This window comes from Pogona vitticeps, chromosome 3 (genome assembly GCF_051106095.1).
Source record: "Pogona vitticeps strain Pit_001003342236 chromosome 3, PviZW2.1, whole genome shotgun sequence".
In the NCBI taxonomy this organism is placed as follows: Eukaryota; Metazoa; Chordata; class Lepidosauria; order Squamata; family Agamidae; genus Pogona; species Pogona vitticeps.
Genome location: NC_135785.1, coordinates 23545245 through 23571942, shown reverse-complemented (window position 1 = coordinate 23571942; position 26698 = coordinate 23545245). Strand labels below are relative to the sequence as shown.

Genomic DNA, 26698 nt, shown 5'->3' with positions numbered 1-26698 from the left:
TGCTGCAACTTGAGAAGTTAGCTGACAAAGTCTAACCAAAGCAAATATCAGAAAATACCTGGTACCCTGCTAAGAGTTCCACAAATAAGCCACTTTTACCCTTGCTGTCTTAACACCAGCACAGACCATCTTCAAACCTACCTCTTCTATATTACTTGCAACAGATCAATCTACTGTGCTTTTTTCTGCAAAGTTGTAATACTTCTTTTGATATGATTACTAAAGTGCAAGTTTACAGAATATAGAGATGAAAACAACATACCTTCAATACCAGCAGCAGTACAAGAACTATAAAAAGTCAAACTCTAAAACATTGAGGCCATTGAAGTCTTTCATTTGGGCTCTTAGGTGAAGTTTTAAAGATGTTTCTGTCTGCTTCTTTTGAAAATACTTAATTGTGACTAGAATAGTGTAGGAAGTATAAGCCAAAGCCTACAAGGAAAGACTTTGGCACATCTGGCTTGCAGCATAAATGGCTTGTGGCCAGAGCATGAGAAGAGGGTGCTTCCTCGAAACCTGGGGGCGAGGCACCTCTCTGTTTGGACCACAGATGAGAGACTTGGAGGATAGACATGGCATCTGTCTTCAAATACCTGGGCTACCATGGAAGAGATACAGTAGATTTGATCTCTGATAGTGGGGCAAGGGAAGACGACTAGAACCAGTGGCTGGAAAAGAACCGAATTTCAAGTAAACATTGGAGGGGGGAAAAGCTTCTAGTGACATGAATTATTTCATAGTGAACAGATGCTGCCTCAGGAGAGTTTTTCCTCATTGAAGATATTTGAACAAAGCCTGGATGACCATCTGTCAGGAATACTGTAACTGCACTCTACATTGCATTACCCTGCATTGATTTCAAAGTGTTGATGTTGACATATATAGCCCTAAACGGTTTAGGACCTCGATACCTAGAGGAATGCCTTCTCCCACCTAGATCTACTTGATACAGTCAGGAAAGGCGGCCAAGGGGCCTAACACCGAGGGAGGCCCAGAAAGAAAGAACAAGAAACCGGGCCTTTTCGGCAGTGGCCCCTCAACTTTGGAATAAACCTCCGTCGTAAATTCGCCTGGCACCCTCACTGGGTGTTTTTAAGAGTCAACTTAAAACCTGGCTCTTTAGGCAGGCTTTCCCTCCGGTCACTACTTGATTTTCTTTTCTATCTTAACTTCCATTTTGCTTTTCCATCTTGAATGCCACTAATATTATTGATTTCAATTGTCATTTTAATTGTTTATATGTTGTTTTTCATGTTTTTACTGTAAGCCGCCCAGAGTAGACACAGTCTAGATGGGTGGGATACAAATCTAATAAATTAATAAAATAAATACCTGCCTAACAATATAGTTTCTAACTCTATGGTTGCAAGACTGGCTTTTTTTCTTAGCAAATGTTGACATTAGAGATGGGCATGAACCGCAGTCCAGCAGTTCAGCCCAGTTCTGTGCAGCGCCTGCACGGATGTTCCGTGGGCACCACGCACTCCCCTTTTTCGTCTCTTCTGCACATGCCCATTCCCCAACTGAAGCTTGCTTTCCTCCCTACCTCCTTAGCATGATTGCCTGCTCACCGATCACACAGTGCACTTCCTTTCTCTGCCTCCTCTGGTAGCCACCCACTTAGATGAGGAGGCAGGGCAGGATTGTCCACAGTGCTGAATTTGAATAGGCAGCCACTGGAGAAGGTGGAAGAGGAAAGCATGTGCTTTGATCTGTGAGTGGGCAGTCATGTTGTGGAGGTAGGGAAGGGCAGTGTGCTTCGCCTGAGGAATGGGCAAGCATGCAGAGGAGGCCGGAGGAGAGGGTGCCGTGCCCTCATAACTGAGTTGAACCGCTGAACTGCAGCTTGTACTCATCTCTACTTGACATACTTTCTGAAAGGTGTGTGTAAATATTTTACAGACATTGATTGTTGTTGTTTAGTCATTAAGTCGTGTCTGACTCTTCGTGACTCCATGGACCAAAGCACACCCGGCCCTCCTGCTTTCCACTGCCCCCCACAGTTCCTCTTCCTCAGTAGCATGTTGGGTGCCTTCCAACCTGAGGGCTCATCTTCCAGCATCAACAGACATACATGCATTGTTGTTTAGTTGTTAAGTCGTGTCTGACTCTTCGTGACCCCATGGACCAGATCACGCCAGGCCCTCCTGTCTTCCACTGCCTCCCAGAGTTTGGTCAAATTCATGTTGGTAGCTTTGATGACATTGTCCAACCATCTCAACATGCATGCATACCTGCATATATAAAAATGAGAAAGTGCTGGAAGACACTATATAATTTGTAATATATTATAAATACCCCCCCTAGTTCCATGGAACTAGAAAAAAACTGCAAAAATGTATTGTCAGACACCTGATAAGTTACAACACATGTTTGCTGGGCTCTATTCATCTTTGTGAGTACCAAGGTTGTGCAGGCCTGTTGTCAGTAGAAAGTGCACCTACTGGCTAACCTTGAAAAGCTATTTTACTTATTTATTGTACAGGTCTGGACTAGACACCTACAGGTGAGGTATTTCTGAATGAAAACAGCAGAAGCTACATTTCTAGGAGTGAGGGGGAGATTAGCATTGTTTATCCATTGGTCAGGAAAGTACTCAATATGGTATAGTACCTGAAAGTTATTACTCAAGTAGTTTGGAACAGGGGTCCTCAACCCCCAGTCTGCGGTTCGGTGCCATTCCATGGCCTTGGCAGGACCGGGCTGCAGAGATAGATCTCCCACCGACCCCCGCATGCACTCCCCCCTGCACGCCCACCCACACACATGGCCTGCCCATCCACCTGTGTGAGTGCATCTGCCCACCCACGCATGGACATGATCATGCCCTGCCCACCCATGAGCACATCCAGCCCAGCCATCCATACACGATCGTGCATCCGCCCACCCGTGAGGGGGGTGCCCTGACCCCCACACACAGCCCCCGCCTCCCCAACCAGTCCACAGTTCAGAAAAAGTTGGGGACCACTGGTTTAGAAGATCTATATAGTTTTATACAATAATTCACCTAAATACATAAAGGGCTAAATTCATGGTTTAGAAGTTGGGTGGGGGATTACTGTAAGCACCACCTTCCCAGATTGTTGAAGGAACTGGTGGAATATTGAAGCATTTAATGCTCTCTCAGACTTACGTCCTCAACCATATTCAGCACTGTATATTCTTAACAACACAATAACATAGCTGTTTCAGCAGTTTTAAAGGTGACTTGATAAAATATATATGCAGATTACTTTAGGGCAAGTAGTCTGAGTTATCAATTTATGACAGGTTAGGTCTGCAAAGACCTTCAGTTTAAAAAACCCCTGCTATATAGCATGTGCTTTATTCTGAGCTTCCTACTATGAAATTCATTTTTTTTGTTTTGACGTGTATGCCTGTGTTTATATGTAAGTGGAGAACATGTGCTATATTAAGAAGTTCACACACTACAAGACATAACCAGTAAATAATTCCCTCTGGTCGGTATTTGGTGTTTTGTTTTGTTTTTTTAACTGCAGCAGTACATGCTTGACAGTCTTAACCTTTCTGCTGCAGACTGGAACTCTGCCATTTTTTTCCCTCACTGCTTATGAAAAGTGAGGGATTGACAGCACTGGAGAGACTGAAATGCTCTGCTTAGCTGACAGTCTCTGCAACTCACTTTCTTGCACTCATCCAAATGTCCTTCATGCTAACCTCCAGAAACACATCTCTTCTGGAATGAAAGTATAATTCTGTCTTTCATGTTTGTATAATCTTTGACCTCCAATGGAGAAAGACTGCAAATTATTCTGTAGGTTTTATTGTTTGTTGTCAGATGTATTTGTGCCTGTAAACCTAGTATCTTTCAGTCTGTAACCTGGACTGTAACCTAAATTAATCTCTTTATATCTGTGAGGAGAATAGCAGCACTGTAAAAGAATAAGGTGTGGGAAAGAGATTGCACATAGCATAATCTGTGTTTGAGTAAAGAAAGAAATACAGCCTAGCCACTACCATTAGGGGTGCTCCACAAAACTTAATTTAGACACCATTTAGAGCAGATGTGAATTGGCATGTTGCAACAGTTAGGCAACTGGATAAGGAGTAGGCAGCCTTTGGTTCAGCTCTGTCTTCACTGGGTGACTTTGACATAACGATGGTCTTTTTAGCCTGACCTGTTTCCAGGGTGCATTGTTGTGAGGATACTGGGAACATAATCAGGACACGACAACCTTGAGCTTCCTGAAGGACAAATAGGATGGAGATGTAAAATAAATAAACAATATATGCCCCACTGACACCTTCTGTTCACACTGCTGTGCAGACACTTAGCACAGTAACTTACCATCTCTGGCAACGTCTTCCAAACATTAACAACAAGGTGGCATTCATTATATTGCCTAGAGCTGAGCTGAACATTTTCCAGTTTTGGCTTTCAGAGAGAAACAGGCAGTTTTGTGAGACAGAAATGGAGAACTCTCTCAGAAAAAGAATTAGTTTGTGGAATACTTAAAGGTTGACTACATGGGCATTTAGTTCCACTGTTTGATCCACTGCAGGGACAGGCTGGTTCACTCTTTTTTCTGGTGATCACACTACATCATTGGGGGAGCAAACAAGCCTGCCATTTGAGCTGGGTTGTTTGCTTGTTTCCTCACCTTTCTGGGTCACCACCAGAGACTTCACCTTTTTTTTTTTTTTGGTGTAGGTAGGATCGTTTCATTTTTGTTCACTTCCAGTGCATGTAATTTCTGGGATCAAAAAAAATATGAGCTTTCCTGCATCAATTTCGCCATATCATTAGTGGTTTGCACAAACAGTTGAAACAGTTAATTATATGGAGGAATTTAAAAATTAAAGATTTCCTTTCTCTGCTTCATGGAGCAGAAGGAGGAAGTAAAATTTTTAAAGCCAATTAGGGCAGTGCTGAAGCGCTGCACATTTAAAGATTTTTTTTTCTAATCAAGGCTTCCTCTGGGTAGTGGGAGGAGATGGGAAGAGCTTTTTTTCCCCCAAACCAACTTGGTTTGCTCATGTCCCTGATAAAGCAAGTTGGCTACCCAACTGTAAAGAAGAAAGAGAGAAAATCCCCCTCGTGCCTCCTCCCACTTCTAGAAGGAAGCCTTCAATTAAAAATAAATAAATAGGTACAGTGCATTGTTGTTTAGTCATTTAGTTGTGTCTGACTCTTCGTGATCCCATGGACCAGAGCACGCCAGGCCCTCCCATCTTCCACAGCCTCCCTGAGTTTGGTCAGTTTCATGTTGGTAGCTTCGATGACACTGTCCAACCATCTCGTCCTCTGTTGTCCCCTTCTCCTCTTGCCTTCACACGTCCCAAACATCAGGGTCTTTTCCAGGGAGTCTTCTCTTCTCATGAGATGGCCAAAGTATTGGAGCCTCAGCTTCAGGATCTGTCCTTCCAGTGATTCTAGTTTAGGGTTTCATCCAGTCCAGCCCTTTGCATGATGTATTCTGCATATAAGTTAAATAAGTAGGAAGACAATATACAGCCTTGTCATACTCCTTTACCAATTTTGAACCAATCAGTGGTTCCATATCCAGTTCTAACTGTTGCTTCCTGTCCCACATATAGATTTCTCAGAAAATGTATAAGGTGGTCAGGCACTCCCATTTCTTTAAAAACTTGCCAAAGTTTGCTGTGGTCCACACAATCAAAGGCTTTTGCGTAGTCAATGAAGCAGAAGTAGATGTTTTTCTGGAACTCTCTGACTTTCTCCATAATCCAGCGCATGTTAGCAATTTGGTCTCTAGTTCCTCTGCCCCTTCAGCTTGTACTTCTGGAAGTTCTCAGTGCACATACTGCTGAAACCTACCTTGTAGGATTTTGAGCATAATCTTGCTAGCCTGTGAAATTAGTGCAATTGTATGATAGTTGGAGGATTCTTTGGTGCTGCCCTTCTTTGGGATTGGTATGTAGACTGATCTTTTCCAGTCCTCTGGCCACTGCTGAGTTTTCCAAACTTGCTGAAATATTGAGTATACCACTTAACTGTGTCATCTTTTAAGATTTTAAATAGTTCCACTGAAATGCCATCACCTCCACTGGCCTTGTTGTTAGCCATGCTTTCTAAGGCCCACTTGACTTCACTCGCCATGATGTCTGGCTCAAGGTCAGCAACCACACTATCTGGGTTGTCCAGGACATCCAGATCTTTCTAGTATAATTCCTCTGTGTATTATTGCCACTTCTTCTTGATGTCTTCTGCTTCTGTGAGGTCCCTTCCATTTTTGTCCTTAATCATGTCCATTTTTGCACAAATTGTTCCTTTAATATCTCCAGTTTTCTTGAACAGATCTCTGTTTTTTCCTTTTCTATTGTTTTCCTCTATATCTTTGCACTGTTCATTTAAGAAGGCCCTCTTGTCGCTCCTTGCTATTCTTTGGAAGTCTGCTTTCAATTTTCTGTAACTTCCCCCTTGGTTTTGGTTTAGATTATACCTGACTAGCCCATTGGTTTTTCCAACTCTCTTCAGTTTAAGCTTGAATTTTGCTATTAGAAGCTGATGATCAGAGCCACAATCAGCTCCAGGTCTTGTTTTTGCTGACTGTATAGAGCTTCTCCATCTTCGGCTGCATAGAATATAATCAATCTGATTTTGGTATTGCCCATCTGGTTATGTCCATGTGTAGAGTCGCCTCTTGTGTTGTTGGAAAAGAGTTCATTAGCACTGTCCTAACTGGGTTTTTTTAAAAAAAAAAAAAAGTTGCCTCAACCTTGTGCTCTATAGAGCTGTGAAAGAAAGTTTTTAATTTTACAATTGGATTTTTAAAAAAGTTTTTATTTCTTAACAACTTTAGGAGGTGGACCAAACAAGGCCACTATACTATTTAGGTGCAAAGATTGCACCACATGGCATAAGGGATCTCTACCTGATCTTAAGGGACCTTATTTGTCTCATGCCATCCTTCTCCAAATGAACCGTATAGCCAAGTCCCTAGTTTTTTTCAGCTGTGATGTTTTTCCCTAGCCGGTGGTGTTTCTGTTTCAATTAGATTTGATTCCATATTTCCGCTCTCAAAGTGTCTTTCAGGTTTTTTTAAAATATTTTGAATCCTTTCTCCAACGTAGTGAAAAGCATCATGCAGAGTCTTCTCTTAGCTAACAACAACTGGATGCATTGGTTATACAAATCGGGCTTATGAAAGTAAATCCTTGATTACGTTGTTCTGACAAGTGCTAATGAAAAATATAAAAGTGTCCTCATTACATGAGATTACAAGAGATGGAAAGGTGGAGATTTTTAAATTTTTTAAATTTTGTTTTATTTTATCACAATTTTCCCCCTTTCAGGCCTTTTTTTAATGAAAAAGTTGCAGAAAAACACCCATTTTGTCAAAAAAAAATTCATTTTTTTCAGGGTGACAGGTAAAGGTAGCTACAGAAAGTTTAAATAGAACACGAGAGAGAGATTGGAGACAGATCACTGAGTTATTATTTTATTTTATGTTATTTTTTTCAGAAGCAAATATATTTTAAACTTGTCGTTTCTACTTTTATGTCACTTTGGACTTAAGTCACACCAGTGACTCAACTAGGACTCAACTCAGGGTGTGCTTTTTCCAATGACTCGGTCTCAATTCTGGACCCACCCTCCCCTCCCTTTTTTCGGCGGGGGGGGGAGCTTGAGACTTGGGGCTTGAGACTTAGGACTTGATACCAAACTTGGGACTTGATACCAAAAACTGGGACTTGGGACTCAGGCCCAAACACTTGCCAACATCCCTGGCTTTTTGTGTTACGTTGCTTTTAGAACCTGCAAACATTCTGTAGACTCTTAAACCTGCTTGAGTCCCTGCAAGAACCATTTGCTGTGTTGTACATATCTATGCTGCCCAGAGATGATGGGAGTTGTAGTTTAACATATTCAGAGAGCATACAATCAAGGAAGGCTACCTGAAACAGATGCATCATGGCAGAACCTTTGCTGGTCACATCATCAGAGCCAGTGAATATCTGCAGTTCTGTCCATAGAGCTGTCAGAAGCAGAACAAATAAATACCTTATTATCTTTTCCAATACTGCAGTAAGCTGGGGACAATGCTGCTAAACAGCCAAGTCATTTCAGAACAAGGTAACGTGAGAGGGAACATTTTTAATCAAGACTGAAACTAAATACCACATGAGAAGAAGGTTTCCAAATTAAACCTTTTAGGGATATTCAAATCGACAAGCCCTCCCTGAGTTCTTTATATGAGAGACGCCTATCTAAAACAATCGGGTAACCTAAGCAAGCTGCTATCTGAAAATAGAAATGAAACAAATACAGACAGGAGATTAAGGAAGGGGAAGGAGTAGAAGATGATATTTAATCCCTCGAGTACCTCCTACTGTGGCTGTTCAGGGGCCATGAAATTTCCCACAATATCCATTACACAGCAATTGTAGCTTTAGAGGAGTGAGAGCGTATCACCTTGGGGCAGCTGGGTTCTCCACTCAGAGAACAAAGGTCACTGTGGAATTCTCAGAAATGAATGCGGTTCATGCATACTCATCAATGCTGCTACGACAGCACCAAAGATACAGCCATCCCTAAGGCTGTGTGGGCGTCATGACTGCAGAAGAAGCATTGTAAATCCATTGAGGTTAATCTCTAAAAGGTGAGAGGACAGTAACTCCTCATTGTTAATACAGTCTTTTACCAAACACCAGCACTCTTTGTTGTTGCGTGACAGGTTTTATGGCTGATGCTTCACTGACAGGGAACACAGATACAGTGCAAGTAGCTAGCTAACCTCCTAACTCGAGTCTGATTAAAATACAGGAAAGATCTGAGCAGGCAAAAATCTATTCTGGGGAGTGCCAAGAATAGTGTGTGAGAGGGCAGAGAGAGAGTGGTGTTTTACTTCCATTGTGTCTCTGCTACTATAATGCATTTTTTCTTTACTATTTATCATATAGTGAATTACTATTATAGATTTTTAAACTATTAGAACTTGTTTAATTGTGCTTTCCTATTATAATTTATTGTGTTTGTATATCAACATGTTTATAAATTATGTATTGACCTGCCACAGTTCCCAGTTTCTGGGAGGACAACGTGAGAGGGTGTGTGAAGGAGGAAGATGTAAAGTTTCAGTCTTCGGAACAGTTCTTCTTAGCAGCTCTTTGTTGGGGTGCTATCAGATGACAAGAAAGGATCACATCTGGGAAAGGATCACTTTGCTCTTCACGTGATCTTTCAATTCATGGAGGAATTACACGAGCATGGCCCCAAGAAAGTGTAGACCTGTTGCCAAACAAAAAGGGTCCAGCTTGGGTTTGGATCAGGATTAGGCAGGTTTATAAGGCTTAACTCCTTGTCTCAAGCCATGGATTGGGAGGAGCAACAACAACTCATGGCTCTCACTGTGAAGAATGCTGGTCACCCTCTACCTGCTGGCAGCCATCAGTCAGGCCTGTGCAGGCATCAATGTAGACAGGCTCTCCCAGCTCCCTGTGGCTTGCTCAAGTGACATACAAGTACAAAAGATTAAAGAACCAGCCTTCAGCAAAGAAGACCAAAGGGAAATATGATGGTGCTCTTCAAAAGCTTGAAAGTTCTCATACAGAGGAGGAGCACGATCTGTTCTCAATCCTTCCAGAATGCAGGTTCCCCTCCCCACTACCCAAATCTGTAAGAATATTTGGGGTAGTTGGAGCTGGATAGTGCTCAGGTTATGGCAACGAAACAGGAGTAACTGTTTCAGAAAACCATAACTGTCAAAATAGAAAACATACTTATTGCATCCGAAAATCCACTCAGTGTATTAGTAGCAGAGAAAATCCTTAAACCTGGACATAAAGGGTGGCTTTTGTGAGAGCATATATGATCAGCCATTATAAAGCAGCAGTGTGCATCTGCCTCTCTCCAGCTAGGAGCACAAAGAAGCAGGAAGTGTGTTCGGAGAGCGAAGATGAAAGCAAGCTCAGTCTACAAGCAGATCTAGAAGAGTCATGATGGGAACAAGATGTGTTGCTTCTTGCCAACATTCAGGAATGCAAAGAACTTGATATAATTTTGAATATGTTATGTACAGCGTAGAAATAGCCTACAGTTAGGGCAGAGTTAATGCACTGTACCTTTTAAAGAAGGAGCTTATGATCTGGAAGTAGGGAAGAGATGATGGAAGGTCTGGAAGAACTCCAGAGGACAGCCATAACTGGGTCACCATGCACATAAACAACTCCCTCTCTGTGAAATTCAGTCACTTCATGCAGGAAACATTAATTCCCATTTTATCTTTCCTTTGGCTATTTTTTATACTCTTCAGTGCCTTTTTGAAAAACTATTTAATAATGTATAAAGTTAATCCCCTCGCTTTCTCTCTCTCTCTCTTTGTTTTTCCTTCCAAATTTCACCTTGGTTTTGTCTTCCTGCAGTACTAAGATAGCCTCACTGTTACATATTATGCTGCCCATAAAACTGCTGTAGCAGGCTTGATAAATCCCATCAGATAGAACTTTTAAATGATGAAACATAGACACAAGGGAAGAAGGTGGAGTTGTTAGGGGTGCCCTATCCTACTTGCTAAAGATAAATAATCTAACTTTTTGATTGGATTTGCTCAGGTGCGGCTGTTGACTTCACTGTGAAAGATAATTCCATCTAGATTGTTCATCTCAATAATCACAGTTCACCTCAGGATATCTGCCTCCTTTAAGGACAACCCTGCAGTTTGTAGTCTTAGCAACAAACAAGGAGTTATGACTCAATGGAACTCTTGTATTTCTGTGCTAAAGTGCAGATAAGAAAGTGCAAGCCTTAAGTTAAGGATATCAGAGAAGCCCATCCAGTTTTGATAGTAATGCAAATCTACATGTCACATTTCCAGAATATGAAAAAAAAATTATCCTTCTGTAGCTCTACATCTTAGACTTTTACACTGCATTTCTCTGCCTAGTGCTGACTATGGAATTCTAGTAGTTGCTCAGAAAAAGAATGGTTGTCCACTCTATTTATTTATTTATTTATTGGACTCTATGCTCAGTATTGATAGAAATATACTTTGCACATTCTCAGAGTCATTATATGCTTGACCCCTGCTTTGCATTACACATTAGTTTCTCTTTTGGCTTATTTATATTTATATATACATTTATAATTTATATAATCAATTTATATTCCTATTTAAAATTTATAATTTATATAATTAATTTATATTTCTATTTAATGCTAATTTATAGGGGCAAACTTAGAAATTATTGCTATAATGTAACTTTTTAAAAAAAAATCCAGTATATTTGAGAAGACTGAGCAAATAACTTATGCACCAGCTCAGCTTGTGGTTTGAATACTGATGAGTCATTTCAAGTCCTTTCCTCTTCCCTTTCAAACATCCTTACTGAACTGGCATACTTACCAGAGGCTGGGAGTTCAAATTCTTACAGTGTGATCAAGGAAAAGGGCTGGCTGAGATCACCCAGAATGTATCCAACTGGTGGGATTACATGAGTTGTCATCTGTTTGGCTTTGAACAAGCTGGGCAGTCTTCAGAAGGAGAGACCAGCAAACCATTTCCACATAGTTGATACCTAGAAAACCTTGGGACAGTTACCATAAATCAGAATAGCTTGATTGCCCATAATAATTATTAGTTTGACTGTCATAATAGGACGTTACATGGACGCTCTTTCTCTTCCTACCTGAATATAAGATTTGTTAGCACCTCTTAAACTGAGAATGGAAGGCAAGGTTTATAGTCAGAAATAGCCAAAAAGAAAATCAAAATCCCTGTTTGCTCAGTCCAGCAATTACAAACTTGTTGCCTAAGCTATAATCATTAAACAGTAACCAGACTCCTGACTTCCATCTAAGAGACAAGCTTGGCAAAACTCATCTTTCCGAGAACAGCTGGACTTAACATCTAAGAGCAAATGCTAAACAAATCCTAGAATTTCCTGGCAAAATACGTCTTGGCATATACTTTTGGACTTTAGGTTTTGGACTTTAAGTTCTTTACACTGGTACAAACTTGATGAAGTGGTGTTTTAATCCACGAAAGCTTGTTTATTGTATGATGAGTTTCTTAGTGGTCTATAAAAGTATCACCTATTTGATGTGTCAGGATCCAGATACAGCTTATTGTTACTCAGTAGTTCTCTTGGTGGGTGTTCCTTATCTTCCTATAGATCTCTTCTCTAGCAAATGCTGGGGGCCAGAGCATTGGTTAAATCCTTGCCAACAATCCCTCTTTTCCATGTTTAAGACTTATATTCAGATGCACAGGTACAGAGGCAGATGCCTTGAGCACCTCAAGTCCCTTGGCATCAGGGCTGGCATTCCTGAACCAAACATTCACACATACCCCAGGAGGTAGCCATATTAGGCTGTTACTGCAAAAACAACAAAGAATCCTGTGTCCCCTTTAAGACTAACAAGTTTTATTTGGCACAGGCTCTCATGGACTGCAACCCTCTTCTTCAGATGCACAGAGAATATAAATATCTGAAGAAGGAGGTTGCAGTCCATGAGAGCCTATGCCAATAAAACTTGTTAAAAGATGTTACTGGACTTTTTGTTGTTATTTTGGAGCCAGGCACTGCCCTCTCCTGCCTCCTGTGAATCTCTCACCCAGAAAGCACCTCTCAGCAGGTGAGCTGTGTTGCAGGACCTGACCGTCTGGAACAGCTCTGCTGTTCTTGGAACACAATAGGAATCAGCCCTGAAGCACAACTGCTTCTTGTCAGAGGCACACTGAGGGACCAGCTGGGATTTTTTCATCTTCTGTCATGTATTCGATTTAATTAGAGGTTGCCCTGTCAAAAACTAGCTTGCTCTTTGAAGTTTGTCTGTTAGATGCCATACAGCAGCTTTTCCCCAGCTGTATCCCCTACCAGATGTTGTGGATTACAGTTCTTGCTCTTCTAGGGCAAAACCGTGTAGACAGCACCCATGTTGGGGAGCGATGCTATGCCAGATACGGTTTGTATAACTGCTCCATGTTTAATATATGGGAATGGAGGGGAAAGGATTATTCTTGCATCTGACAGTTTTAGCAGAAATAGCATTCTTGTACTGCCAGGGGCTCAGTAGGAGAAGATTCCCTAGGTAAACTGTGCAAATAAATGCCTGCACTAGGAAAAATGCTCAGAGTATCTATGAATTTCATGTGGGAAGTGAAAACCAAGTCTTATGATACAGAAGAAGGATGGGAAGAAAATGCAGATGAAACTCAAAGAAATGCAAGAAAAATAAAATCTAAACAGATTTTTAATTTTCCTTTATGTAGGAAATTTGGTTGCAATAAAATATACTGCCCCCACCTTGCAAGCTTAAGCAAAGTAAACATAAACTAAAATAGTTCAATGTAATGCTTTTGCTTTTCTGCTTTAGAGAGAGATCCCTAAACAAATGTTAGAATTTCATCCCCAAGCTGTAATCAAAGGACCAGTTCCATAATAAAACATATATGTAAAAATGGCAGGAGGCTGCTAGTTCATGTGGAAATGTTGTGCTTGTTTCACACAAATGTTTTCCAACACTCCTTGATTTCTACATAAGTCAAAAACAGAATGATTCATGGAAGTGTTTCAGGAGGGTGGAATAAAAGGTAGATGAGAGGTAGATGTGACTGTGCTGCCATGTGCTGCTATGCCTGATAATTTCTTAAAGCAAAGCAGCATCTGGTAGACATTGGCCTGCCCTGGGCTTTGGAAGCCCACTTCAGATGCTGCTTCACTCAAAAATCACTGCTCTCTAGATATCAGGACCACTTCATCAGGCATGTGCCAGTGTAAAGAAATCAAAGTCCAAAAGTTCATGGCAAGATAGATTTTGCCAGGAAAGTTGCTCTAGATGTCAATTCTAACTGTTCTTGGCAAAATGGATTTTGCCAGGCATGTGGGAATTTGTTTAGCCAGCCCTTCCTCAATCCCTTCTCATTTTAGCCTCCTGAAATTCCTTTAGGTTTCAACTAAAAGATGGAGGAGAAAACCTATATGTCAAGTTTGCTGTAAACAAGAAACCAGCATAGAGCAACAGAAACCACACTCACAATGCAAATGGACAGTTATGAGAATCTTCTTTCCCCCCCCCTCCCCAGATTTGCTTAAAATTAGGGGCCAATTTTGCAGAGGCAACCAGAACATCACAAAAGCCACTTGACAGAGTTTGAGGACTACAGGGATTTCCAGTGACAACCAGAAAGATTACATCTGCGTGCCGCCTTTGTTTATGCTATATAACATTTCAGAATTTTTATGTCATCAGCTGATTTTTTTAAAAGCATAGTGCACCTTATCAGTTAGCTGTCACAGTGTTATTGCTCTTTGACGTATCGACGTGTGCATTACAGAAGTGACACAGTGCTTTCACATAGGCGGACTTTACCCATGAATATTTTCAATACAACCTGTGCACAAATAAATCCCTGGCCACAACTTCCTCCTGCTTTTGACACTTGCCTTTTGATAAATGTATTTTCCTCTCTTTCACCATACATATGTATTGCTAGACAAGCCCCCACTCAAAAAGTTTATTTGTTACATCACCATGACTTTCTGTAGAGTGCCGTAGCTACAGCTACAGCTCATCTGGCTGTACTTGGCAAAGTGGTGCCACGGAAGCTTTGGCTAATAGAAGCCACTTAATATTTTAACCCAGGAGGCATTTGTGGTGGATCAAAACATGCATGATTGCTGGTAAGCCATGGAGTTTTGAAAGACTCATTGTGGATGTTGATTGATTGTAGTCTATGGCATGTTTATAGCTACTTACACTAGAAACAAACTGTATACAGTGACTGAAATCCAGTAGTAAGCAACAACTAGAGGAGGCTGCTGAATCAGTGGCACTCACAGAAGAGTTGACTCAACAAATCCCCACGGATTCATTAGGTCTATTCTAATTGCAACTTACTACTGGATTTCGGCCACCCTATTTTTAACTTAGATTGGGGAGGGGGGAAAATCACATTACTGTCCATTTATATGCTAGTACGTTGCTAAAATACTATAGTACGTTGCAACTGGAGTTGACCCATTGAATCAGTGGGGATTTGGTAAATTAACCCTTCCCTAAGTTCCATTCATTCAATGGACCTACTCTGGTTGTCACTTACTGCTGGATTTCATCTAACTCAGTGGTTCTTAACCTTTGTTACTCAGGTGTTTTTGAACTGCAACTCCCAGAAATCTCAGCCAGCAGAGCTGATTGTGAAGGCTTCTGGGAGTTGCAGACCAAAAACATCTGAGTAACAAAGGTTAAGAACCAGTGATCTAACTCATATCATTTCCTTTTAGACTGTCAACTCACAGATGAATCTCTGAATCCTCACTGCTAGAGAACTATAATACTAATACTAATTGTGTGCCATCAGATCAATTATGGTGACCTTTTCCAGGATTTTCTAGGTACAGAATACACAGAAGTAGTTTATCATCCCTCTTCTAAGGGCATGGTGGGACTCCATGATGACACAGGCCAGCTGTTGTCTCCCAGTGGGGAATTGAACTCCCAACCTCTGTCTTCACTGTCAGAAACCTAAACCACTGATCTATCCAACCAACAGAAACTATAATACAAAAGGATAATTGTCCCTAGCCCCCTACTTGCATTTGCATGCTTTCGAACCGCTAGGTTGGCGGGAGCTGGGACAAGTGATGGGCACTCACTCTGTCGTGTGGATTCGATCTTGTGACTGCTTGGTCTTCTGACCCTGCAGCACAGAGGCTTCTGCGGTTTAGCCCACAGCGCCACTACGTCCCAGAGAGAGAGAGAGAGAGAGAGAGATGTGTCCAAAGTAGGACAGCCTCAGTTTCATCATTTTTGCCTCTAGAGATAGTTCAAGCTTGATTTGTTTTAGGACTCCTTGCTTGTCTTTCTGGCAGTCCTGCATATCTGGAAAGCTCTTATCTAGCACCATATTACAAACATATAAATTTTTTTCCTGGATATTTTAGCAACCTGCATCTTGCCTCAGCTGCATTTCTACACCAGTCTCAGTGCAGATCCACATGTGGGTTTAACAATAACTGACAAACAGAAACAGAACAGCTCTTTCAGTCAAGGAATGTTTGGGAAGATGAGACAGACATGAAAAAAGTGTTATCAAAAGCTTTTGCTGCCTGTGTACCTCCATTAGCTTTCTTAGCACACACAGAGAAAACAGAGAAAGTGAAACTAAATCCACCATAATACATTGATCTGAAACCAAAAACTTGGAACAAAGGAAAGCTTGGTGCTCTTTTAAACATGTGCATATTGGTGCTGCAGCTAATGAAATGCATAAGGAATTAAAATAATTGCATCATAGTCCCCTAAGGAAAGTGAGAATGGAGAGAGATTTATAACTGCTTAATATCTGGTCACTGCTGTCACCATATGTCTTCATAAACTACTGTCGGGTTTATCCTGCATAACCACATGGACGAAAATTACTGTAGCTAATCTACTCTATGATGGAGCGCGTGACTTTCCTTGATAGCTTTTTCATTAATGAAACGATGAAAATTATTTGCGTTTTACCACAACCCAGTAATAATTTCCTGTACATTATAGGATTATGTTAAGAACTCTTAGCATATTACCCTTTCACTTACTCCCACCCCCAAAGTAGAATTCTTATTGCCAATATAAGAGAAAATGTTATCGTTTTCCTTTTTAAAAAAAAATGATTAAGGATTTGGGTTGAATGAAACCTTCAGTTTTTCTTGAACAGTTTCAACTGGAGGAAAAATGTGTGCTATTTTTTCATGGCACTTTCTTTCTTTAAGTCTAGCTGTACCACACTATCATCAGTGTTGCTTGCATTGTTAAGTATGTATTGTATTCCATCTTTAACATGGGTGGCTAGCAGTTGTTTCTCTGATTACAGCACACAGCCCTTTTTCTCAGGCTTCATGATCAGAAGAAAAGGCACTGGCCGTAACTGTGATTGTTGCCTAACTCATACATCGTGACTCTCTATGTTTGCATGGCTATGTGTTTGCACTCAGATGGGAAAGTCAGAACCGCTCACATTAAAAGAAATGCAGCATATTGCATGAGTCAGCCTTTAGAAATAACTTCCAGGCAGTCAGAAATAGATGGTAATCTTCAAGAGAGGAAAAAGTTACAAATGCCAGCATAAGCATTAGCTATCACCTTTGAATTTCCATAGGGTGGGTCATGTTTAAAACATACTGGTTGGGGGAACTTGCCTTTTTGTGTTTGCACATAGCATTTGATCTGCAGCAAACCTTTGTAATTTATAGCCTTGGGCAGGCATATTGTGTATAGTGCAAAACAAAAACAAAAATCCTTACTTCACAGATCTGTAACATTTTCATCTTGGGTTGAATTATAGGCTATAGAAATACTTAATTAATCAAGTCCTCACAGCACCTCAGTAAGAAGCAAATATGTACTTTAAAAGATGAAGATTTTGAGACACAGATGTACGTGGGATGGGGATCCGTATGGGAAAGAGCTTGGGAAGGAAAGAATGGAGCTTATTGTATCAAATTAAATGCACTGGAAAACCACAATCCAAAATGCAATGGCAATTTGGTACAAAATGTTTGGTTCTTTGGTGTCAGGGTTGAATGGGCAAGAGAGCCAGCACTGACTGAAATGTTGGGCTGTCATCCAAGTTCAAGATCCCTGGGCTATGACTGATCTTGGTCCCGTTACTCTCTTTTAGTCTAAATTACTACAAGGGGTTCTTGTGAGGATAAAAAAAGGGAGGAGAACCATGTCTACTACATTGAGGAGAAGGATTGTGTAAAAGTAAATCAGAAATAAATAAGGCTGGAAGTGAGCTAATTTTTGGATGTGATACACCAAAATAAGATTTCCATTACAACCAGTTTTATTCATGTTTCCTTGTAGGTAAATTTCCAAGTTTGGTGAGACTGATGCCAAAAAACTGCAAAAGGTTGCCACTTGGTCAATTCCATAACTCACATTACAGATGTATTTTCCTACCACAAATATGCTCCATAGTCTCACTGTATTGTAGAGAATGAAAGGACCTTGATATCAAGCAATCCAATCCCATGCTTTGTTTAGTCCTGTTTCTGCAGCATACCTGAGAGAGGGCCATCCAGCCTTCTCTTAAACACCTTCACCTGCTCCCAAGGCAATCCACTGTATTGTTGAACAGCTCTTTCTGTTAGAAAAAGGTTCTCCTAAAAGCTATCCAAAATCTGAAAGACTAAGGTAAAACAACAATTTATCATTCTACTTCCTTGTAGTCATTTGTTGACAATTTATCATGTTCCCCAAGCAACACACCTATCTCTTGTTCTTCCTCTTGGTCCAAAACAGCCAAATTAGCTATTTCAGTTGTTTAGAGACCACAACCAAAATAATCCACAATCTTGTAATTCCAGTCACCGTGTATGGGTACGAAAGCTGGACAATGAAGAAAGCTGTCAGGAGAAAAATATTGTTTGAAATATGGTGCAAGAGAATAACTTTGCAGATATATTGGACTGCCAGAAAGATGATCAAGTGGAACTAAAATCAAATCAAGCCTGAACTATCTCTGGAGGCAAAACTGTTGAAACTGAGGCTGTCCTACTTTGGGCACATTGTGAGAAGGCAAGATTCTCTGGAAAAAACAATGATGCTGTAAAAACTTGAAGGCAGCAGCAAAAGAGGAAAACCAAATATGACCAAAAGGAAAACACAGGCTTGAGTCTGAAAGAGCTGAGCAGGGCTATTGAGGAAAAGACATTTTGGAGATCATTCATTCATGGGGTCAGCAGTATCTTGATGGCACATAAAAACAAGAGTTGGCTAAACATTATTTGCAAGATCCAGTGCTTTCTGAGTTGTAGTCTTCCTGAGACCATCCTTACCGAATATTGTCCAGCCTTGCTTATATCTCCCCTTCTTGTACAGGCCCTTTGTATGTTTCAGAGTATTTCCCCATGCAACCCTACTTAATTTTGCTATTAACTTTTTGAAAGTTGCTTTCCTAAAGTTGAGGATATAAGTTAGATTATACATTCACTTTCCAGCTGCCACAAATGACATAAACCCCTTTCCATCCGATTCTCACCACCATTCATTAGCCATCTATTTCCTTCTTGGTCAGTTTTAAACTAGGACAGCAGTATTCTAGCATTCTCCCCACTTATTCACAACACAAACTTACTTTTGCTGTCATGCATAGCTTGCCACACTGTTGGCTAAACCCTCCAGTATGTGGGCTTAATTACGACAATTTTGTAGACAGGCAATATTGTCAAGAAAGGAAGGTTTGCTATCAATGCGCACATCATTTGCAAACCAGAGTTCATGGGGTGTGTAGGAAATTGCCTTGCAATGAAGTTAGCTTGGTTGCCTTCTAAGGAATAGAGATGGAAAAGAATTTTGTTGGGTTTCCGTTTCTTAATAATCATATGCAGCTTGCACCTCCCAAAAGTTGTGGCAAGACAAAGTGCACCTTGCCTCCAAAATCTCTATGTCTGTGCAGCTTATTTGCATTTCAGTGAGTTTTAAAATGCACAAAACTGTGCATACATACTAAAAATACAAATTGCTGACAACACACACACTGTTGAAAAATATCCATAAACATGCTTTAGTCATGGGGGGAAATGCATGCAAAATTTATACATTTTAAAAGTGTTTTAAATGAATATATACATTGACTTCCAAGAAGACAGTAAAAGTAATAATTATTACTCATTTCATGAAAAAAGAGTTTTCCTCTTTTTACCCTCTTCCTTTTTCATATAGCTTATGTCCTGTACACACTACACACTATAACCCTGGAAGGCATATTGCAGTCACTCCTATGAAACACACTTTCGTTCTCACCAAGTCAAAGAGACAAATCAATGGGTATTGATAGCCATCACAAATAAGCAGCACTCCCCAACACTTGATCTTTATGTGTTAGCAATCATGCTGCAGAGTAGTGAAACCCATGTGTTAAATCATTCTTTTTAATGTATGAATGGATGAATGAATGAATGGGAGGGAAACTTCAATCAGCTCCCAGATATTCCACATCACATGGGGAAAAATGACTAAATGGATTCAATAAATTATTAATTCCAAATTATTCAGTGCACTCTAGTTGAGATAACCAAATGTGCTTCTCTGATTTTGAAACTGATCAATAAACAAGCAAATACAGCTATTTAGGTTAAAACTAGACATGAAACAAGGCAGTTGCTATCTGATCTCCTGGTAGCTTTTTTTCCTATGCTTAAAATAGCTTTGAAAATGGAAAAGTTCGATGAACACAACAGTATTAGGAAGTCCACACTCTTCTTCTTATGCTATTAGATTGTCTTCCTGATTTAAAGAGAATCCTCATACAAAAGAAGGCTATACTGGACCTGACTTTTTATCCATGTGCTGGTAAAAACACAGTTTCATGGGAAAGCATCTGCTGTAGTGAATTCTTCTGAGGTTGCTTTGTGTTAGCACCTCTACACTCCAAACTGTCGGGCTATCAATAGTATTTGTTGTTGCATAGTCAATAAGTCATGTCCGACTCTTTGTGACCCCATGGACCTGAGCACACCACGCCCTCCTGTCTTCCACTGCCTCCTGGAGGTGGGTCAATTCATGTTGGTCACTTCAATGACACTGTCCAACCATCTCAACCTCTGTTGTTCCCTTCTCCTCTTGCCCTCATACTTTCCCAACATCAGGGGCTTTTCCAGGGAGTCTTCTCTTCTATTGAGATGGCCAAAGTATTGGAGCCTCAGCTTCAGGATCTGTCCTTCCAGTGAGCACTCAGGCTTGATTTCCTTCAAAATTGATAGATTTGTTCTCTTTGCAGTCCAGGGGACTCTCAAAAGTGTCCTCCAGCACCACAAATCAAAAGCATCAATTCTTCAGCAGTCAGCCTTCTTTATGGACCAGCTCTCACTTCCAAACATTGCTACTGGAAAAAACATAGCTTTGACTATGCGGACCTTTGTCGGCAAGGTGATGTCTCTGCTTTTTAAGATGCTGTCTAGGTTTGTCATCACTTTGCTCCTGAGAAGCAGGTGTCTTTTAATTTCATGACTGCTGTCACCATCTGCAGTGATCATGGAGCCTAAGAAAGTAAAACCTGTCATTGCCTCCATATCTTCCCTGTCTATTTGCCAGGAGCTGATGGGACCTGTGGCTATGATCTTACTTTTTTTGATGTTGAGCTTCAGACCATTTTTTGTGCTCTCCTCTTTCACCTTCATTAAGAGGTTCGTTAATTCCTCCTCACTTTCTTCCATCAGAGTGGTATTATTTGCATATCTGAGGTTGTTGATATTTCTTCCGGCAATCTTAATTCCAGCTTGGATTCCTCAACTCCAGCCTATTGCATGGTGTATTCTGCATATAAGTTAAATAAGCAGGGGGGCAATATACAGCCTTGTCATACTCCTTTCCCAATTTTGAACCAATCAGTTGTTCCATATCCAATTCTAACTGATGCTTCCTGCCCCTCATATAGATTTCTCAGGTTGTCAGGCACTCCCATTTCTTTAAGGACTTGCCATAGTTTGCTGTGGCTCACACAGTGTGTAGCCAATGAAGCAGAAGTAGATGTTTTTCTGGAACTCTCTGGCTTTCTCCATAATCCAACACATGTTAGCAATTTGGTCTCTAATTCCTCTGCCCCCTTGAAATCCAGCTTGTACTTCTGAGAGTTCTCAGTTCACATACTGCTGAAGCCTATGTTGGAGGATTTTGAGCATAACATTGCTAGTATGTGAAATGAGTGCAATTCTATATGGCATCTGTTCCTATAGTAGTTGGAGCATTCTTTGGTGTTAACCCTTCTTTGGGATTTGGATGTAGACTGATTTTTTCCAATCCTCTGGCCACTGCTGAGTTTTCCAAATTTGCTGGCGTATTGAATGTAGCACCTTAACAGCGTCATATTTTAAGATTTTAAATAGTTCAACTGGAATGCGATCACCCCTGCTCGCCTTGTTGTTAGCCATGCTTTCTAAGGCCCACTTGACTTCACTCTCCAGGATGTCTGGCTCAAGGGCAGCAGCCACACTATCTGGGCTGTCTGGGACATCCAGATCTTTCTGGTACAATTCCTCTTTGTATTCTTGCCACCTCTGCTTGATGTATTCTGCTTCTGTGAGGTTCCTCCCATTTTTGTCCTTTATCATGTCCATCTTTGCACAAATTGTTCTTTTACTATTTCCAATTATCTTGAACAGATCTCTGGTTTTAACCTTTCTATTATTTTCTTCTCTTGTCTCTCCTTGCTATTCTTTGGAAGTCAGTATTCAGTTTTCTGTAACTTGACCTATCTCCCCTGCATTTTGTTTCCCTTTTCTTCTCTGCTATTTGTAAGACCTCTCTGGACAGCCACTTTGCTTTCTTGCATTGCCTTTTCTTTGGGATGGTTTTTGTTGCTGTCTCCTGTACAATGTTATGATCCTCCAACCATAGTTCTTCAGGCACTTTGTCCACCAAATGTAGTTCTTTAAATCTGTTCTTCACTTCCACTGTGTATTCATAAGGGATTTGGTTTAGATTATACCTGACTAGCCCAGTGGTTTTTCCTACTTTCTTCAGTTTAAGCTTGAGTTTTGCTATAAGAAGTGGATGATAAGAGCCACAATCAATTCCAGTTCTTGTTTTTGCTGACTGTATAGAGCTTCTCCGTCTTTGGCTGCAGAGAACATAACCAATGATTTCGGTATTGCCCATCTGGTGATGTCCAAGTGTAGAGTCGCCTCTTGTGTGGTTGGAAAAGAGTGTTTTTGATGACCAGCTTGTTCTCTTGACAAAACACTTTTAGCCTTTGCCCTGCTTCATTTTGAACTCCAAGGCAAACTTTCCTGTTGTTCCTTTTATCTCTTTAGCAATCCAATCCCCTAGAATGAGAAGAACATCTTTCTTTGGTGTCAGTTCTAGAAGGTGTTGTAACTCTTCATAGAACTGGTCAGTTTCAGCCTCCTCAGCATTGGTGGTTGGTGCATAAACTTGGATGACTGTGATGATGAAAGGTCTGCATTGGATTCATATTGAAATCATTCTGTCATTTTTGAGATTGTATCTCATTACAACTTTTCCTACTCTTTTGTTGACTATGAGGGCTACTCCGTTTCTTCTACGGGATTCTTGCCCACAATAGTAGATATGATAATTGTATGAATTGAATTTGCCTATTCCCATCCATTTTAGTTCACTGATGCCCAGGATGTCAATGTTTATTCTTGCCATCTCCTGTTTGACCACCTCCAGCTTACCAAGGTTCATAGATCTTACATTCCAGGTTCCTATGCAGTATTTTTCTTTGCAGCATCGGACTTTCCTTTCACTTCCAGGCAGCTGAGCATCATTTCACCTTTAGCCTAACCACTTCATTAGCTCTGGTACTACTTGTCCTCAGCTCTTCCTCAGTAGAATGTTGGATGCCTTCTGACCTGAGGGGCCCATCTTCCAGCTCATATCTTTTAGCCTTTTGTTTCTGTTCATGGAGTTTTTTTGGCAAAGATACTGAAGTGGCTTGCCAGTTCCTGCTCCAGGTGGATTGCGTTTAGTCGGAACTCTCCACTATGACCTGTCCATCTTGGGTGTTCCTGCATGGCATAGCCCATAGCTTCTCTGAATTACTCAAGTCTCTTTGCCATGACAAGGCAGCAATCCATGAATGGGTGAGTGGTCAGAGGGCGTAAAGAATCCCTGGGTTTAATTTTTTTAAAAGACTTATTAAGATTGGAACATGGAATAGTAAGGGCATTATACAAGGCAGGAAAATTAGCAAATATAATAAAAGAAATGATAAGGATATACATAGATCTGAGGATGTTTGGAGTCAGCAGTACCAGCTGGTATAGGAACGGAAAAGCTAAAACTACCAATAGTTTCACTCTCTATTATTTGGGACTAGAAGGCATTAGTCATTATAGAAGAACAATAACAGTTGATCACAAAGTAGAAAGCTTTGTAAAAGTTTTGTATCAGCATCAGATAGAATAATTATGTTACAATTGAATTGAACACTGGTAGACATAAACATAATACAAATATGTGCACCTACTACAGACAGAGCAGATCAAAAGGAAGATTAAAACAATGAATTTAAAACAATGCTCTTTTAAATTGTGCAAAGAAACATAACATTTATAGGACAGAATACAATAGGATTAGTAGTTAGAAATGAAAAGGAAAAAAACTAGTTCATTTTTGCCAAGAAACTAATATGGCCATATGAAATGCACCACCATGACTATATATATATGGACATCTCCTCAAGATGCTGATGAATACATGGTACGGAATAAAATTGACTATGTACTTATAAATCATAGATTCCAAACTAGCATGAAAACATCTCCAGAAATGGACATAAATTCAGACCATAACCCAGTTGTTGTAAAGCATAGTAAGAATTTTTTTAAAACCATGCATATCATAGCTAAAGAGGAAATTAGAAGTACAAGAACTGAAGCAACCAGAAAAGTGAAAGAACTAGAGAATTACAAGAATGTTTTGAGAAAAATAGAACTATGTATACCAAGAATATACTTGTAGAAGACCATAAAAGGGGCAGCATCATACTCAGCAGGAAAGATACTGTCTAATAACATAAGAAGGAGGAAAAATACTGAATGAGAAGTATTTGACCCAATGGAAGAGAGAAGAAAGTACAAACATGTCAATCAGGATAGGCATAAAATCATAAATAAAGAAATTAGAAGAAAGATCAATGAGGCTAAAGATAGATGGATTAATACAGCAAAATGACTTTCAATTGCATAAACTTACTAAGAAAATATCTGGAAATTGTAGAAAATATTTTCCAAGAAATTTAATAGACAGGCATAATAAAATGCTATTTACTACAGATGAAAAGAAAGACATGTGGATATTCTATGTAAATGAAATGTTATCCAATAACTGACCAGAAATTATACATAATATCCATGACAATGAAGACGGATCAGCAACTTTACCATCTGAAGCAGAAAATGCAGTAAGAACTAAAAGGAAGGTAAATCACCTAGATCAGACAAAATGAGAACAGAATTTCTAAAAGCCATGGAAGATAATAGTATTAAAAAGCTGAAAAGGTTGTTGAATATGGTATATAACAAAAGAAACATTCCTACAGAATGGTTGCTATCAATACATGTAACAATTCCGAAAAGTCTAATTCATAAGAGTGCAACGAATATATAATAATTAGTTCAATGAGCCAACTTTCAAAGATCTTTCTTCAGATTAGGCAGTCTTAAATATCTGAAAATCCCCACTGTCAGTCTCAGCAGCCATAGTAAGACTGATGAAGATTATTTTGAATGTATTCGTGAAGGCTTTCACAGCCGGGATCTAATGGTTGTTGTGGGTTTTTCGGGCTCTTTGGCCGTGTTCTGAAGGTTGTTCTTCCTAACATTTCACCAGTCTCTGTGGATGGCATCTTCAGAGGACTACCACTGAATATGCCGGCCACAGAGACTGGCGAAACGTTAGGAAGAACAACCTTCAGAACACGGCCAAAGAGCCCGAAAAACCCACAACAACCATTATTTTGAATGTTAAAATCACCCCTTCTGTCCTGCTGTCCCAAAAGGCTTCTCTAAGACCAAAGAGATCATAAGGAAGCCTAGGAACTTTTTGGGGAAGTGAAATAGGGAAAAAATTATTAACAAAATATGGATGTGACCGATGATGGCATCAGGCTCACACAACGTAATTTTACATACAGTAACTGGATTTTTGCCACTGTGTATTAAGTTACCAATAGACCAAGCAGACACATATGTGTTTCTAGGATGTTAAATTAACAACCACATAGTCTGCAATATAGAAATAAAGCAAAGAAGGGAGATAGCTAGAACAACTTTTATAAGACTGAAGGAAATGCTGTGTAACAAACAGGATGACATATCTCTGACACTGAGGATGTTAAAGTGTTACATATGGTCCACCCTCTGATATGAATGAAAGAGTTGGATTACTAAGAAGGAAATGCTCAGTGGAATAACCACTGAAATGTGGACAGACAGAAGAATCCTTCACATGGCCTGATAGATTAAAGAGGAAAGTAAATTGGATTGGGAAATAAAAATAAATAGAACTTATTATTAAGAAACACAAGTGTCATGATAAATAAAACATATGCATGTGGCACTCACCCCTGTTTTATTTCATCCTCACAAAGACTCATGCACTCCTTCCGCCCCACACCGCCACCAGATGTTATTTCTTTAACATCAATTAAGTACTGGACACTTATGCTGCCAAACACAGTTTATTGAACAGGGTGGGCTTAATAATCCGTTGGAAATTGCAATATAAATCACAGGAAGAGAATCACATATATTAAACAAGGTTTGGTTCATTCAAATCACACTTTTAACTCTATCTATCTATCTCTGACCCTCCTGGTCCAATTCCCAAGCCTCCAGCCCCGTCTCTCTCCTTCTTCCCAACCCCTCAAACTCCCCTCTGGCCCTCCTTCCGGTCTCTCTATTGGCTCTCCCGTCAAGGTTCCGCAGTGACGGACAGGTGATGTCTCGGCTATCTGCTACAATGCAATACATCATATATTCAATACATAGGCAGTAAAATATAGGATTGCACCAAAGATCACTTCTGTGGTGATTGGGAACATCTGGTTTTGCAGGAGTGGAGCATACTGTGAAAGTGTCTCTGGAAATTCAGAAGAAGCTATTTGTTCTCTTCTCACCATTCTTGAGAATCCATTTGAAGAGCTGGTCAGCTTGCCAGCAACTTCTTACCAAAATATTTAATGATGGTAGTAAGAGTGCTTAGAACTGTGGTAGTCAATAGTCAGCACATAGGCCGACTATGCCCCCCCCCCAGGCT

The 26698-nt window shown here is 40.2% G+C and overlaps 1 protein-coding gene across 2 annotated transcripts in view; it reads left to right on the top strand.

Annotated features, from left to right (window-relative positions):
* Positions 1-26698, top strand: part of SCHIP1 (schwannomin interacting protein 1) — a 525056-nt gene that overhangs the window by 321207 nt on the left and 177151 nt on the right. The window lies entirely within an intron of this gene.